Source organism: Nothoprocta perdicaria, unplaced genomic scaffold (assembly GCF_003342845.1).
Source record: "Nothoprocta perdicaria isolate Ctin4 unplaced genomic scaffold, notPer1 scaffold_33, whole genome shotgun sequence".
Taxonomy (NCBI): domain Eukaryota; kingdom Metazoa; phylum Chordata; class Aves; order Tinamiformes; family Tinamidae; genus Nothoprocta; species Nothoprocta perdicaria.
Window position 1 is genome coordinate 1856483 of NW_020455566.1, and position 15802 is coordinate 1872284.

At 43.9% G+C, this 15802-nt stretch overlaps 1 long non-coding RNA gene across 1 annotated transcript; it reads left to right on the top strand.

Moving 5' to 3' along the window:
- Nucleotides 1–1478: 1478 nt before the first annotated feature.
- LOC112950804 lies at nt 1479–15347 on the top strand. Its single transcript, XR_003250076.1, has 6 exons — nt 1479–1504; nt 7730–7775; nt 11386–11796; nt 13873–13971; nt 14393–14459; nt 15292–15347. It is a non-coding gene; the product is annotated as an uncharacterized LOC112950804 (long non-coding RNA).
- The last annotated feature ends 455 nt before the right edge of the window (nt 15348–15802 follow it).

The following is a 15802-nucleotide window of genomic DNA, read 5'->3' on the forward strand; positions in this document are numbered from 1 at the left end:
TTTAGTAGAAATAAAAACATGTTGGGGACTCTTTTCTTAGAGCAATTTGGTGCTTTGCTAATGCCTCTGCCAGCACAGAGCTCTGAGGAAGAGGCGGGTCAACGTGCATCATCCCATGGTCAGTGAACAGGCTGGGACCTAATGGGTATAACAGCAGAGCAGACATTCACAGGTTGTAGATGGCAACTAAAATCCTTTAAAAGAGTTCTTGTTCTCAGTCCCCAAAAAGACTTGGGTAAAGAGACCCGTCCTTGCAGATCTTCCAGCTGAGACACGTTGATCACTTTCAATTTTAAAATGAAGCAGAAGAGTATTTGTGCATCAAATAAAATTTGATAAAATTCTGCACAGCTCCTGTTACTTGGATATTGGGGAAGAGAAAGATAGGGCAACAAAGTTTGCCTGGTACAGATTGGGTCATGAATATTCATCATTAAAATGAGTCAGCATTTGCATAGCAGCTCCACCCACTAGCCTAACTGTGACAGCCTTTGCCAATGAAATGCCACACGAAATGGACAGAAAATGAAGCAATGTGCCATGCAGCTGATTCCGTGAGTTTAAGCAGACAGAAGTCATACATCAGCGAGCCTCGGTCTTGGGAAGCAAGATTTTTCAGCAGACGCTGTATCTGGATAGACTTTCTCATCCGGACTTCCATCCCCGCTGCCTTCATCCATAAGTGTTCCCAAGAGGGCTGCCTGGCACAGGCTTTTGCTAGGTCTGGCTTATTTAGTACTTTTCTAGTGTTATTTGCCCCCGTGCTGGCTCATGTTGCTTTCCCTGGTACCAGGGCACCTCGAAATCCTTTGCTGCTGGTTTAATTACAAGCGTTAGCTGTTTCTCTCCATGTAATTACTAAAATGAATGGGGAAAGCAGAGATGAGAGAGTGTAAATTCCCTTCACACAGAAATGTAATTACGTCTGCAGGCATCTTTCCAACCTCTGTGTAGGTTATGTAAAGTTTTGTGTATGTGTTTATGAGGATATTTGAGGATGGTAATGAGGTAAGTGAAGATATTTATGTTTTTCCTTCTTGCTTTCACAATTTATTCATTTGAGACATATTTTATAAGGGGGTTCTGATTTAGGCAGATTGGTATCTCTTCCAGGGACAAGTATATCGGCTTCAGAAACCAAAGAAAAGAGATGATATCACTATTCCAGTGCACATGCACTATAGGCAAGTCGCTGGTGTGCTGCTGATCTTCTAAAGTCACTGGAAGTGCAAAGAGCCTTTGAGGGACCTCTCAAAAGGCATGACAATAGGTAGCACCTGGGTGTCTTGTCTTGGCGGATTTGCCTTCGCTGTGAAATAAATCCAGTTGTCTGCACCTGATTTCTTTCAGCAGTTGGGCTCACTTCAGTGCAAACCACCACGTTTCCCACCTCTTGATTTCTGCCGTGTAGGAGGCTGAATGGTTCTCAGTGCTGTGGTTAATGTGTCTTGGTCCTTTTGGGCTCCCCGTGACAGGAATCGAGAGAAAAGCCTGGGATACAAAGGTATTTGAGCGGAGCTAGCTTGCGTGCATGTTGCAGAGTGGTTGTAATAGCCTCTTAACTAATTGCGTTTAACCAAGCTTTATTCCTTGTCTCCTGCACGGGCACATAGCCTGGTTGTCACGGGGCAGAAATCGGGTTGAAGAGGTTCTGTTGCTGGATAGCACTTGAATAAGGGATGGATTTGTTGTGTACCTAAACTTAGACAACTCACACAACAGATTGCTCTTTGGAGATTTCTCAGGGAAATTAAGAGTTGACTGAAAATAAGATACGGAACAAGAAATAGTTAAAGAAATGCTTGGCTTTTTTGAAAAGTCTTTGCAAGATTTCTGTGAGCAGGAGCTCTTGAGTAAAACAAATTTGTGTACCATGTTTTAGTCAACTCTTAAAGAAATGATAATTGCCCCTCTGTTGAGTTGAATCGAATGTCCTTACAAAGGCAGGGTTGAAATAAATACAGCATTGATGTGCATTTAATTGTGCCGTGCATTGTGTGCGTAATGCAAGGCACAATTAAACTTTTTGTTCCCTAAAATCTCAGATTATGTATAGAGATAGAAAGTGAAATGCAGCCTCAGAGAGGTCAGTGGCAAATTTCTGTTCAATATCCCAGTCTTTGTGGGGGATGTTGAGTACAAATGTCATTGGTTGTGTAGCATGCAACACCAAAGGAACATTGTAGTGGTGCTGTGGTCATGAAAATATTGCAAAAGTTAAATTCCACAAAGGATGCTTTCATATTTTATGCCTCATGGGAAAACAAAACTGATATAATTTTGAAAACTCTAATGTAAGATGTGTGCTAATGTGTCAAAAATGAGCAAAATGTACTTAATAAGTTCCTACCAAAATGCAGGTAAGGTTTTCCAGTCCCACGTGCTGTTTGTGCTGCCTCTGCATTCTGTGCTGAAAGTGTTTGTTTCCCGTATTTGCCTAATTTGGGGGTTTTGTCGTGAGTCATGCGATGTATCAAAAGGAAGTTTTCACGCAAGACGCAGCGGTTTGTGAGATTTGTGCGACAAGGCTGGGTAAAATTCAAATGACTCTGTGATTTAATCCATTTGGAACTATGGCACTAAATCACCGTAGCTGCTGCTGACATACCAAGCCACAGAAACCTGGAAGCCGATGATATAAGTTTATCTGTGTATCTACAGGTGAAAGCTCAGACAGCCTTGAATTGCAGTGAGAACTGTGTGCCTCTGTTCTGAATATATTTAGGGAAGGAGCGGGATTTGCTTCTCCAAACGCTCCAAAAAGCAGCTCTACATGCTGCTTTCCCCTTGAAATAAATTGTCTCCAAGGTCATGCTGTCTTTCAAAATATCTTCTGCTAGGAAATTCCCCTTTTATTTCCAGTGATCCAGGCCACAACCTTATTAATTCAAGAAATGCAGATCAAGTAACCATAAGTTATGGCCAAGCTTATGGTCTTTAGCTCAATATCCATATGAAATAGATATGGAAACTATATCGAGTAGTAAAGCAGAACAGGCAGGCAAATCATCCAGATATCTACTAGTCCTGACAGAATAGCATTTTTACTTTTTCAGTATAGGTTTATTTTCAGTTAGCTTGTAATTTCAGTGGCGCTGAATAAGGCTCTTGAGGAGAGCGTGTAGCTGCTGCCATCAGCACGGCCAGAGCCTGGCAGCCTCTACAGAGGCTCCCAAGGGAAAGAGGCCAGGGAGCCCCTGCTGCCTCCTTGGCCGTGGGACAGGACAGGGCTGCGCCTTGTCCTTGGGCTGTCCAAGAGGCACTTTGGGATCCAGAGATGTTGGAGCCTGGCACCGTTCAGCATCCTTTACAGTGGCTTAAAAATTGATAAAAAGAAGCAGAGAGCGAAAGGCTCCGTTTGCTGTGCCAGGTGATACTTGGTCTCGGTGGGCCTGAGCTCCAGCTTTGCTCAGGGTTAGCCTCTGAGGCAGGGAGCGTTTGTGCAGGGGATGGGAGTGGGAAATGCAAGTTTCGGTGCAGTCTCTCTAAGCCACCAGATACGGATTCAGCAATTTGACTTGAAGCATTTACCTGCCACACAGAATTATGCACGGGAAGCTTCTGACTGGAAGAAATACTGTTTAATGTTACGGGTCTGTTCTGTTCTGCAGTGTGTCTCTGTGGCAGCTGCGCTGAAGTGCAGCTCCTGCGCGCTCCGTTTCATGCCAGGTCCTCCACCGTTCCTGCCACATGGAGCAGGACTGCGGAGACAGTTCCACTCATTAAGCACATCCTGCTCTTGAAATCCATTTTCATTATTTTATTTTGGATAAATGAATAAATAAGAGACTCCGTTATGATAAATGGAGCACTTGCAGCACCTGTAATGCACAAATTACCGCTGAAGAGGGAATTTGAAACGTCTCCATGTTTCATAATGAAGTTTTAGGCGATTCTGTCGTCACTTTGCTGAGCCAGGTCGTGTCTGGGAGGTAATACACGATAGCTTCCCTTTCATATTTCAGGGCAGAGGAGAGGGGAGCCAAACGTGAGCAGGTGGAGGGAAATTCCTGCACTTAGGGCATTGCTGAGGCTGCGTGTGAGGAGAGCAACCCAAGTGCGGGGCTCCTGAGAGCCCCCAGCCCCGCTGCCCTGCACGTGCAGAGAGCAGCTGGGGACCCAAACCGGCCCCTGGACCGGCAGCGCTTCCCCAGCAAAACCCAGTTCTTTCCTCCGGTCCCTCTCGCGCGTACCAGCTGCGCGCCTGGGAAAGGCGAAGCCTGTGGAAAGGCTCCAGTAAATTGTAGGTGTGGAGAGAAATGCCTGGAGAGCACAGCGAGCTCGTGCAGTGCCAGCCCTAGCCGCTGCCTTATTAAATTTGAGATGAAAGGCCTCAATCCCCTCCAGTGTCTCTGCAGACAGGGCCATGTTGAACTTCTTGAAGCCCTGCAAGCTGCTTTACTTAGTTTGGGGAAGTTAATGCCTTAAGATACCTGCTTTAAGGTGAGGGGACCCTTTAGAGCAGCAGGCTGTCTGAAACATCACAGGAGCAATCGTGGGGTGAAATTTCTTGTGTGTATGAAGGGCATCTTGGACCTTTCAGGCACTTATTGGGTGTCCTGCTGAACTGGCTATTGAGGGAAAACCCAGCCGTAAAGCCTGGCTCTGTCAATGAACGCCCTGCACAAATGCTGCAGACTCCTGGGTGTCAGGCGGATGCACTGCTGATCAGATGTCATGCCTCCTTCTCCAAAGTCCCTACTGTGTGGCTGCCATAGAAATTCCCATATGATCCTGCTATGGGATGAGTTTGCTGCATTTTCCATCTCGGATGAGTGTAGCGCCTCATCCGACCCCGCTCCGATGGGCATCGGTGGGAATGCTCACTTGCAATCCTATCATAGTAAAGGCTGAAGTCTGTGTTGGGTACTGGGCAATAAGGGACGAGGGGCAGGCAGCTTGGTAGCGAGCAAGCTGGTTGGGGTACTTCTTAGCAAGCCTTTTTAAGTTAGTTGTAGAGCTCGGAGGCATTAGTTGCCTTCTGCCAGCTCAAATAATCTCACCTGCTTGGCTTTGAGCGGCATCCACCCAGGAGTTGCATCCTACATGAAGGAGGGAAGGAAGAAGATGTATTTTCACCTGGGATTTGGCATAAAGGACCTGCAGTTATCCTGGTATCTTCAGCGAAATGGTGACGACTTCTTTATTGGATCTGTCCATGCCAGACTTATGGCAGACACTGCCCTCCAAACGTAGCCTCTGCTGCTGCAGCAAAACTTGGCGGGGAAGCCAGAAAGCATCTGGGGATCCTTCTGCCTCTGAAGCGTTAGGGGATCCTCTCTTGTGTCTTAGCTATGTGACCAGCTGTGTGACCTGTTCAAAAATCACTAGATTTATTTTTAGCAAAACAAAAATATTTGAGTGCTTAGGCAGTGAAAGAGGACTGCGTCATGGCCGTTCTCCATTTCTATGTTCAGTTCCCCCCACACCGGTTTTCTACATGCAAGGCCAGATTTGTGAAGGAAAATCCTCCTCTTATTGCAAGGAGTCTTTTTTTTCTTTAATCGTAATAATTGAAAGTGGGATGAAGCAGATATAAGAAAGCTGGTGCTTCCTCTGCCTATGGTGCCTCCCAAAACAGAGTTCCTGCTCACTTGAGTAACTGGCTGGACGTTTTGCTCCCTGCAGCACAAAATGTGTTTTCTCTTCTGCTCTACCTGCTGTTGTGTTTACTACTACAAGTAATACAATGCTAACCGAGTGAAACAAAGTCCTCTTTGAAGTGCATCAAGCCATGCATTTCAAAGAGGAAATGGATCGTGGCAGATTGGCATTGCACTTGGGTGGCATTTGTCTTGCAACGCTGAGATGTCTCTTGTGTGTTTCTAGACTTACTTCATTCGCTCTTTTAAAGGCCCTTTCGCTGTTTTCGGAATGTTCCGGGCAGAAGCGCAGAGCCAGGGCTGTATGTGCGTAAATGGGAGCACACTGGGCGCAGTTGCAGGTGAAATTCCTGGTCCCACGAGTGCGGCGGCACCAGGCACTTGGCAGATAGCGCTGTCTGGGAGCACCGTGTGCTTTTCCCGCAGGCTATTCCTTATATATCCACACAAGGGAAACTCCCAGCGAGCAGCCGCTTCCTTAACCCTCTCGCAGGCCCTCTGAAGATTCATCTTTGATGCCTGCGAGTGGCTGCCAGCTGGCAGCGCCGCCCTTGCTGAGCAGCCGCTGGTGCTTCGTGTGCACGGCGCTGCCCGCGCGGCCGCTTCCTCCTCCTCCCTGCCCTGCAGTCGGGCTCCTCCGCCTGCTGCATCTTGTTCCCACCAGCTTGGCGAGCACTTGGGGACAGCGACTGCTGCTATTTATTATAGCGTGTCTGCGTGGCCCCTGGCGCAGCAAGGGGAGTGCTGCTCATTAGAGCCACCCTGTCCCTCAGGGCTTTGGAGGATCAATACAGCTGTGCCACTAATAAGGAACACAGCTGGCATGAGGTATTTTCATATTGAACCTCAGCTTGGAGTCGCGGGCTGCTGTGAAAACATACTAGTATTCTCACAGCTGTTTTGCTGCAAGCAGACTTGGGGTTTAGTTCTCCGTTAAAATATTGGGTGTGCCTCACCGTCTTAGTCATAAATAATAGGAATAATATAGATAAATAGCCAGCTAGGTCCAGTATTAGCAAACTTGCTTTGGTTTTCAAGAATTCTGAAGTTGGGAAAAGCGCTAAGGATACTTTACCTCTAATTCAGAATGATGCCGCCTCACAAATTATATTAAAATTGAAATAGATTCTTATTTTCTGCTTAGAAGTTGTGATTCGTTTGTAACCCTTCTATCATGCCTTTCAGATAAAAATGATTAGTGGAGTTTGCTAAAATGGCCCAGGCATTCATATATTTTAAGGATTAAGGGAAAGATAATGACTGAAGAACGAAGCTGTGCATGCATTGAAGGGCAGTGGTCGATGGCTTATTAACAGTTTTATTCGGGTGCTTAGAACATGAGGTTCAAGCTCTCCGTCCGCCCTTGTAGAGCGTGTTCAGTGCACCGGGGAATATCTTCCTCATCCGTAAGTGGTTCTGAAGATAGAGAACAAGGATCAATTGGCCTTTTAAAGAACCATGGGAGTATTTATCCTCAGTATATTGCTGCTGTCCCTTCCACAGACATTATCCGAGAGCTAACATGTCTTTGCATGTGTCCTAAGCATCATAGCTGCGTATAGCATTAAATATATTACATATTAAGTGCAAGCGATGCTTGTATGTAGTTATGTATACCAGCTGCATATATCATTTATCCTTAGTAAGATATCTATGTCCAAAATGGATTTTTTGGTGTTGCTCTCCAAATGATTTTTAAGGTGCTCAAATAGCAAGGCACTCATTTCCGCTCGATGACAACATTTTTTTTTTCTAATAAATATTTGAAAAAGGAGGTTTAGCATCTACTGAAGATGAAGAATTGTTAAGAATTATTTTCTCAAGTTTTCATTTGGGCAGTTTTCCTGAACACTGTTTTGGGAAGAAAATACTCATAATTTTCCTAGGAGATAACAAATTTGTAACAGAATCTAAACTTTTCCTGTAGTTTCTTCTAGGTGATACCTGTAGGACTATGGATGAAGCCTCATCTGTTGACAAATAAGCCTTGGTTTGTGATCTAGTTTGCCAGTGCTTCAGGAATGCCTTTTTAAATATATATATATATATTTATCCTCATATGATTCTCAATATATAAGGATCGGTGTGATTCTCTAATCTCTTGATTATAACTTTCTTTTTCCTAGTTTTGTCTCCTGAATGCAGCTGGCTTGTGAATGAGACCGTGTAAAGGTGAGTGCCTTGTGTGTCACAACTAATGAACATCCATTGCACTGCAGTGAGGTGAAAACAAGCCGTGAGCAGCCCTTGTACCGAGGAAAAACACAATGTGCCGATGATTGAATAGCAGTTAATCTGTTAACAGAATTATTGTTGCTAGGAAAAGCACTCAGTCTAAGGACTATTGTGTTTAATAACAGTCTCAGCAGTGGGATAAACAGATCATAGTTTAACTGGCATTATCAAAGTCCTGAGTTATTCTACACATGCAAGAGAAATGATGAGGCGGTAGATGGCCAGCATGGCTCAGCCTTTACCATTGCCAGGGGCATAAAATGATGCTCCTCTTAAGAAACTGGTTCTCTTTCCCAGTCTCTCTTGTGTGTTAGAAGAACATGAAAGCATATGTCTGCATTTGAGAAAGAGTATATGAAACTGGTGCTTTCTGGCATGGTTTTTCAATCGAATTATGCACAAGTCAATTTATCTTAAATGAGATTCTTCTGGAAAAAAAATATCTTCAGTAATCTATGTGATTAAGAAGCCTCGGTTGGTATTAAAAAGACATTTAGCTGTTATGCTAGTCACTATTACAAAGCCTGAGTGATTTAGGAACGCTTGTTTCGTTATTCTAAATTAATTTAGTCAAAAAAGATTTGAGGCTTCCAGCTTTTGTGGAAAATCCGCATGAGAATTTGGAATCCAATTCCTCTGGAAAAGCTGAGCCTCAAACACTAATGTCATATTGCAAGTACTGTGACCTACCCGCTAGAAAGTGCCTACGTCGCCCTTTTAAAATAGGAATTCAGACCTAGAATTATATAGGAGCCTCTAAGGTTCTTATGCTAGGTTTTCATTTCATTCCTCTTCTTTATTTGGTGTCAAGCAAAACACTGGCAAAACTCTTTACTTTTGAGGCATTGTGAGTGACAACCCTCTGTTGAAAGCAAATTATTCGTCTCTTACGTGACAAGTGAGTTGTAGGGGGAACTTTCCAGGATGAGCAGGACTCCTCCCTCTGCCTTCCTTGAAAACCAAACTGTTTCTCCAAACAAAATGATAACACTTAGGCTTCCAATTCTGCTCACCCCCTGGCCTGGGCTTTGCAAATGTAAATGCATATTATGAATGCATGTGCACTGTCTGATATTTCTGGGAAGAATACTTTATAACTGAAATCTCTCTTCTCCTGGGGATGAAAGCAAAACAAATTTAAGGATTAAATCACACAGAGGTATAATCCTCAAGGGAAACTTACTTTAGTTATTATGATTATATTACAATGTATGCCTCGGTACAGCAGAAACTGTGTGAATACTATTTCAGTGGGGAATAATTTTTAGTCTTATAGCCTATGGTATATTATAATGCATTTCTGGGAGACTGATGAATAGTAGCTGCAATTCTCAGATTTCTTTGCTTTCTTCAGTTATTTTGGTATTCTAGCCCTGCTTTAAAAGAGAATGGGAAAGAACATTTTAAGAATGAAGACATTCTTAAAATAAAAACAAGTAATAACTACGAGAAGCTTTAACTAAGCATTAATTACCCATCTCTGTATTCTTCATGGTGCACAGAATGTTTGTGCAGTTAATGAAAAAGTAGGAACCATGAAAGGTAGGAACCATTTCAAAGCGTCAAGTCCTGCCTTTATACGGGTGATTGTTGAAGGAATATAAAACATCTCGGATAAATCTGCTAGGGTTTTGTGCAGGTTTTGTACAAGTCAACCGTGCAGGGTGCTAGGCATGAGAACTGGGGACCTTCTGCAGTTTACCTGCATGCCAGAGAGGAGCGTATTTGCAGAAAATGATGAAGGGCAAAAAATAAAATGACCCGGAAAGATTCCAAAAGGGAGTTTTGAGAGTTCCTGTTTGTAAAACGCGTAGTGATGTGTGCAGGTGATGATGTGAACTGGAGATGTGGTCGCAGCACAGCAAATGCTGGGAGGCAGAGGAGCAGTAGTTGGCAGTCCTGAGTGCTGGTAGCTCGCTGTCTGCTGCTGTGTGCCCAGAACAGGGAGCAGCACCGTGGTGACAGGCAGGGAACTCTCCTAGAAAACTGCTAAAAGATGAGTGCCATCCTGCCTGCACAGCCAGATCCTTACTCTCCTCCACATACCATCATATTTTACTTCTTATGCTTGTACCAGACAAACCTGGTTATAGATGGTTGCCTGAAGAACAGACAAACTGAATGACTTGGCCAAGGTCGCACAAAAGAGTCAGAGCAGGAGCTTGAGCTGAGGTCTCCAAAGCCCTCCGCCGGTGTCCTTACCATGAGATCATCCTTCCTGTAAAGACTGAAAATCCATACTGGTTGCACCGGGGCACTGGATAGCACCTCAGAAGAGCTGCCTCTGAAATACCCCGCTCAGTGCAGAGCACTTCATTACCAGGAAGATATTGATTGACACCTTGGAGGGAGTTCAGAGAAGAGCGACAAAAATAATTAGGGAGTGGAGAGACTGACTTGAGAGATTGATTTATGAGGGCAGATTAAGCGAGATAAATATGTATAGCGCAGCTCACCTGCAGCCGAGGATGCTGCATGATAGGTCTGCAAATATTTAAAGGGTGTAAACAATCAGAAGGGAGAATTACTCGTGGTGCCCCAGTGCTATTCGTGGTTTGGTGGTGCCCCGTGCTGTTGCTGTGTGAGGTCCGTCATGGCAAGCCCGGGGCGCAGAGCTGCTCTTGAAGGGCAGGGGAGGCTTTGGGAGCAGTGGGATGGTGTGATAGCGGGAATGGGGCTGTTTTTAGCATCCTTGGGTTAACTGGGCTCGCTGCGGTACCTGCGGTGCTGTGGAACAGCAGAGCACGGAGCCAGGGGAAGCGCATGGAAGTTCCTGGTGAAGCAGGGTTGGACAGTCCCAGTTCTGATCAGCCGTAGACGTAGCTGCAGGCAAACTAGTTAGATGCAAAAATAACAATAACTGGATTTCAGTAGCTGAATTGCCATTTCCAAGCTGTGTGTTGGACTGAGGGGAGAAAGGAGGATCCCAAATGTTGAGTTCTCCTTGCCTGCATAGCTGTAACTGTCTCAGGTGACATAGACACCTGTGATAGACACCATAGAGAGGTGACATGGGGCAAGGCCGATGCCATGCCGGCAGGACACTGAGGAACCTGTTGGGTTGCAGGGGTCCAAGGCCGGGACGTGTCCCCATCCTTGTCCTGGGGGCAGCAATGCCAAAGCTTCCCGTGCCCGGGGCTTTGCAGCACCGTGTTTCACCCCAGCCTGCAATCCGGGGTGCAGTGTCATCCCTGTAGGCACCGGCTTAGGGCTCATTCAGGGGCCTGATTGTTCAGAATAGCTAAGAAACCAAAGGATTTTGAAGTTGCTAGGTCAAATTATCTGCAAATGTATGAAATTTCACTGAAATTCCGAGATTCATTACTGTATGTTTCACTGGGAGCTTTCGCACTCTGGACTAAAGGAGTACATAACGTAATTAAGTCATACTAGTGCTTTATGCAGGGGAATGTTTTATATTATGTAGTGTTTTTTCCTGATGGCTGTGTATTGCACATGATAATATTAATGGAACATGGGCACAAACTAGCTTTTCTTTCCCTTTTTTTTTAATCCTTTTTTCTTTTTTTTTTTTCATTTTCTACAGTGTGTCAGCTTGCAAAGCACCAGTGTGCTGATCTGTACGCAGGAATTAAGCTCAGCAGAGTTGCATGGATTTGAAAGAAAGCTGCTAAATGTGTGGCTGCATGTGCAGAGCTGCCCTGGCACTTGCTGTCCCCTTCTGCGCCTGGAAAAGGAAAGCTCTCCTCCCATTCCAGCTCCCGACTTGTGGATTCCCATTTTCTTTGCCTTGCTCGTTCCGTTTGTAGTTCTCCACTCCGGTCTCTGCAGAGTAATTTACTGGCAGAATCTCTCCCAGAATCCAGCTTGAAACCAAGCTGTAAAAACAGCTGAGTGTGTAAATAATTCATGCAGACAATATGACTTTTTTATGTAAATTCGGTGCATTAACCCTCTATTATAATGATGGACGACAGATATGGGCGACGTTGCCTTGGTAAGAGCTAATGGATGGCCGCCATAAATTCACTGCACATTTTATTGTGTTGCTGGAAATTGTGCCTTCAGGCAATGCTGTTTACTTTTATGTAAAACTCAGAGTTCCCTAAATATTACAAATATTTTACATCCGACTCCTCAGCATTTGGGCACAGCACACAAATCAGGCTTTCTTCATCTCACTTGTAATTAAAGATTTGTTATTTTTTTCAGGGACAATTATCTAAAACTATAAAGAGAAATATTTTTTTTCCCCTAAGATGTTCAGTCATTGACTTATTAGCAAAACCTTTGAAGAAAGGGATATTAAGTAACTACAACATATAACTCCACAGCAGACTGTATACCATATGCATAGCAAATTTGGAAATAGCTTCTTATGACCAGTTTTTATTTTTTACAGTTTCTTGTACTTATTTACACATGTAATATTTTTCCCCTCACATATGCTTTTTTGTAATTCCTATCTCTTTTATCAGAGTAATTCACTGAACCATATCCTATAGGAATTCAGTCTCACAGTAAACACGGAAGGTTCAGCTAATTTCAGGGAATTTTAAATGAAGCTTTTTTGTTAGTTCTTGTTTCATTATTTACTGTTTTCCACAGGCCGTAGATAGGGACATGGGGATAACGCTGGTGATTTGCTTACGTGAACTATTTTCAGGAAGACAGATATGCTTAAATAAATCATTCTCTCTATATTTTTTTCACAATAATATTGCAATTCTGTAATGAATTCACTTTAATCTGCAATTTCACCTCATAGGACACTGCAGCTTTGGGGAAAAAAAAAGAAAAAGAAAACAAAAAGTAGTTATATTTAAAAATGCTGCCAAGTGCATGAAGTGAAGCCAGTTGGGAAGAGCATGAAGTGAAGCCCCTGCGTGGGAATTTGTTGAATGGCCCTTTGGATTTGCTGAAGAAAACCTCATAGGGACCGATTCTCTCTTGTTTCAGTGGCTTTTCTTAGAGATTTTATTTTAATATCTACGTGAACAAATGCTGCACAAAGTTGAAGGTGAGTGTTTTCAAGTCAAGTAGAAATACATTATACTTTACAGAAGACCCTAATTTCCTGAGGAGTAAATAGAAGGCACATTGTAATAGTGGTAAAAACACTGGGGAAGAAAAGAGTGGAATGCAACACAAAAGTGGCTAATGAAATCAGACTTGTGAACCACATGTAATATTAAGCAAAGGCTAACAGTTTAATTGCACATAAAGCTACTTAATAATTAGATTTATTTTGTTTCCTGGCTACGCATGCTGCTTTCAGCTGTATTAGGAATGTCACAAGATAAAAGTGCATGAGCTGTAACCAGGGGCATGGACTTATTTTTTCAGCCCTTAGTATTGACTGAGATTCCTAAATTTGGACTCTCAGATTTTTCACCTTATTCTTCTGACGTGCTTTACTGCCCTGAAGCCACTTTGCAAAATTCATAGCGGCTTTCACATGCTCTGATGCTTCCTGGGACCAATTCAGTCTTGAACAATAGATGTGTGTGCAGTAGAGCCAGGAAATGTTAGCCTGGAAATCGTGGGATTATTCCCCGATAACATTTTGATCTGTAAAGTATTCCACTACGCAAAACACACACTGGAGACAGCATTAAAAAACATTAGAGACCAATAGCCAGACAGAAAGAAGAAGGACTTAAAATACAGATTGACAGCATGGCCTGGGTCACAGGTGGAACATGCTAAATATTCAGTGGAAATATTACGAAGAGTATATTCAATATTTTACATTCTTCAGTCTTTTAACAAATCTCTTTTGTGACAGCATTTTGCCTTTAAGTAATAGTCAACTTGTATGAGTATTTCTTTCAGTATTTTCGTATTATTCATTCTTTTTCCTTATTTCCCAGTTTCATTCGTGGCGAGTGTTTCACTCTTGTTTCCCCCTGCCGTGTTTCAGTGCAGAGCAGCCCAGAGGTGGAGGCCTGGGAAGACACGCAGATCACGTTCCCTCTTCTCCCTTCCGCCAATTTGATCTGTTTGCAGGAGGTCTCTATAATCCTTGCTTATAAATGTTCCACAGGAGCTCATGTCTCCATTCCTGTTGCAGAGCAGGCAGATTTTCACCGGTTCCCCTGGCCGGTACCATGCTCTGGTTGATGATATGTAGAGCAGAAGGCATCGTTCTGACCAGACCCTCTATTTAAAGGTAAATGTTGAGAGCTCTTCAGTGTTAACACAGATGACTGTTACCATGTCCTGGACAGTTGGCTTTCATGTAATTTATTGCAGCCAAGAGGATGAGCTGGAGCAAGAGTGGGATATGAGCCAGGTCTCTGTTAATTCACCCAACGTGTGAAAGCGGCAGACAGCGGAGAAGCCAGAGAGACAAGCTCAGGCCTCTGCCTTCACCCCGAAATCGAAGATTTCGAGATGAAATCCAAAGGAACCTCTTGTGCGGACTCCCAAACCGGAGCGCTGTCTTGCTGCTGTTGGCCTGGCTTGGTTGGTGGTGGGCTGGTGGCCTGGCGGGGACGTGTGTGCTGTGCCTCTGTCCAGGTTACTGCCAGACCTAGAAGGCTGGTCCAGCCTTGAGCTCTCCCTAAGCTCTGTCTCTGCCTTCCTTGCAGGAACACGGCAGATGGAAGCGAGGACCTCTTGGAACCCTCCATGGTGCTTGGAGAAGGGGTGACGCAGGTGAGTTTTAGCTTTGGTTGATTTAGAGGGCACATGAAGAATGACACCCATGGTGACACACCCCCTTCTAATCTCTAAATGCAGCGTTGTCAATATAGAGTAAAGGTTTTGCTAGATCTCTCTGTCTCAATTTAATACGTTTAAGTACTGCACTCTGCATATGAGGAACAGTGATGTTATCAGAAAGCATTCAAAAACATATGTTTTAATGAAATGTGTTGACAACTGCTGAAGTAAAGTTTTTGTTAAGTCTCAAGAGTTTAGCCATGACAAGCAGTATTAATGAATTGAATTAATTAAAAAGCATTTCAAGATGAAACAGGGTCTGTTCTATGTAAAATGCTCTATACATTAGACAAGCATTATGGAAATCACTGCTTTGTACTACACTGTAATGCAGCCATTTATAAAAGCTTCTCAAGATCCATGGATAGCAGTAATTTGGGTTTAGCATGTCTTTGAAATTCATTGAATGCAGCATACGCTGTTTAAAAGCATGAAATCTGGATAGTTCCACTGCCATCAAAGTTCTTACAGCTTGGAGAGGGAAATGGGGAGCTCAACATTACTGGAATTAGCAACAGTGTGCATGAAAACAGTGAGCCCAAAGAGCACCTGGTGAGCACCAGGGGAAGCTAATAGACGTAAGTAACGCTGAGCTTTCAGAGGCAGGGTTTTCTGACTAGGACTATCTCCAGGTTCCAAACTAATCTGGAAATGTGACTGCACTACAACTTATTTGTCTTACCTCTGCTGCCATTCTGCTTGTCTGCTGCGCGATCCCTTCCTTTATGGAGAAGACACATGTTACCCTGTACCTCTTTATTTGCAGATTGTTTTAGCACCCTCTCTAAAAATAGCACCAACAACCGTGTGACCAGTGGTGTTATAAACAAAAGGTCTGTCCTACTACATCAGATGTTCATACGATTTGCGGCGTCCTCTCATGAGTGTGGGCCCACATGGGACTTCTTTACTGCAGTTTGATCCTCTTAAGCTCTCCATCTGGCCACTAGCCTGAGATGTGTCCTGTAAGGAGATATGTCTTTGCTCTATATAGGAAAATGAGATTTTTTTTCTGCTGTTTCACTAAACAACAACAAAAAATATGTTTGCACTTGTCGCAGTTAACATTTGCATTGAGGATCTGCACGGTGAGAACTAAGCTTGCTTATACCTGCTAAACAGGCACAGGTAGCGTTTGTGTCTGACCAAAAGAAGTCTCTCCCCCCTGGCTAGATACTGTGCTAGGAACGGAGCAGTATCTACTGAAATAAGGCTTAGCATTTCTGTTCCCATCAAACCCTCCTTGCAGCCAGAGGGCTGAAGCAGTCTGGCCTTAA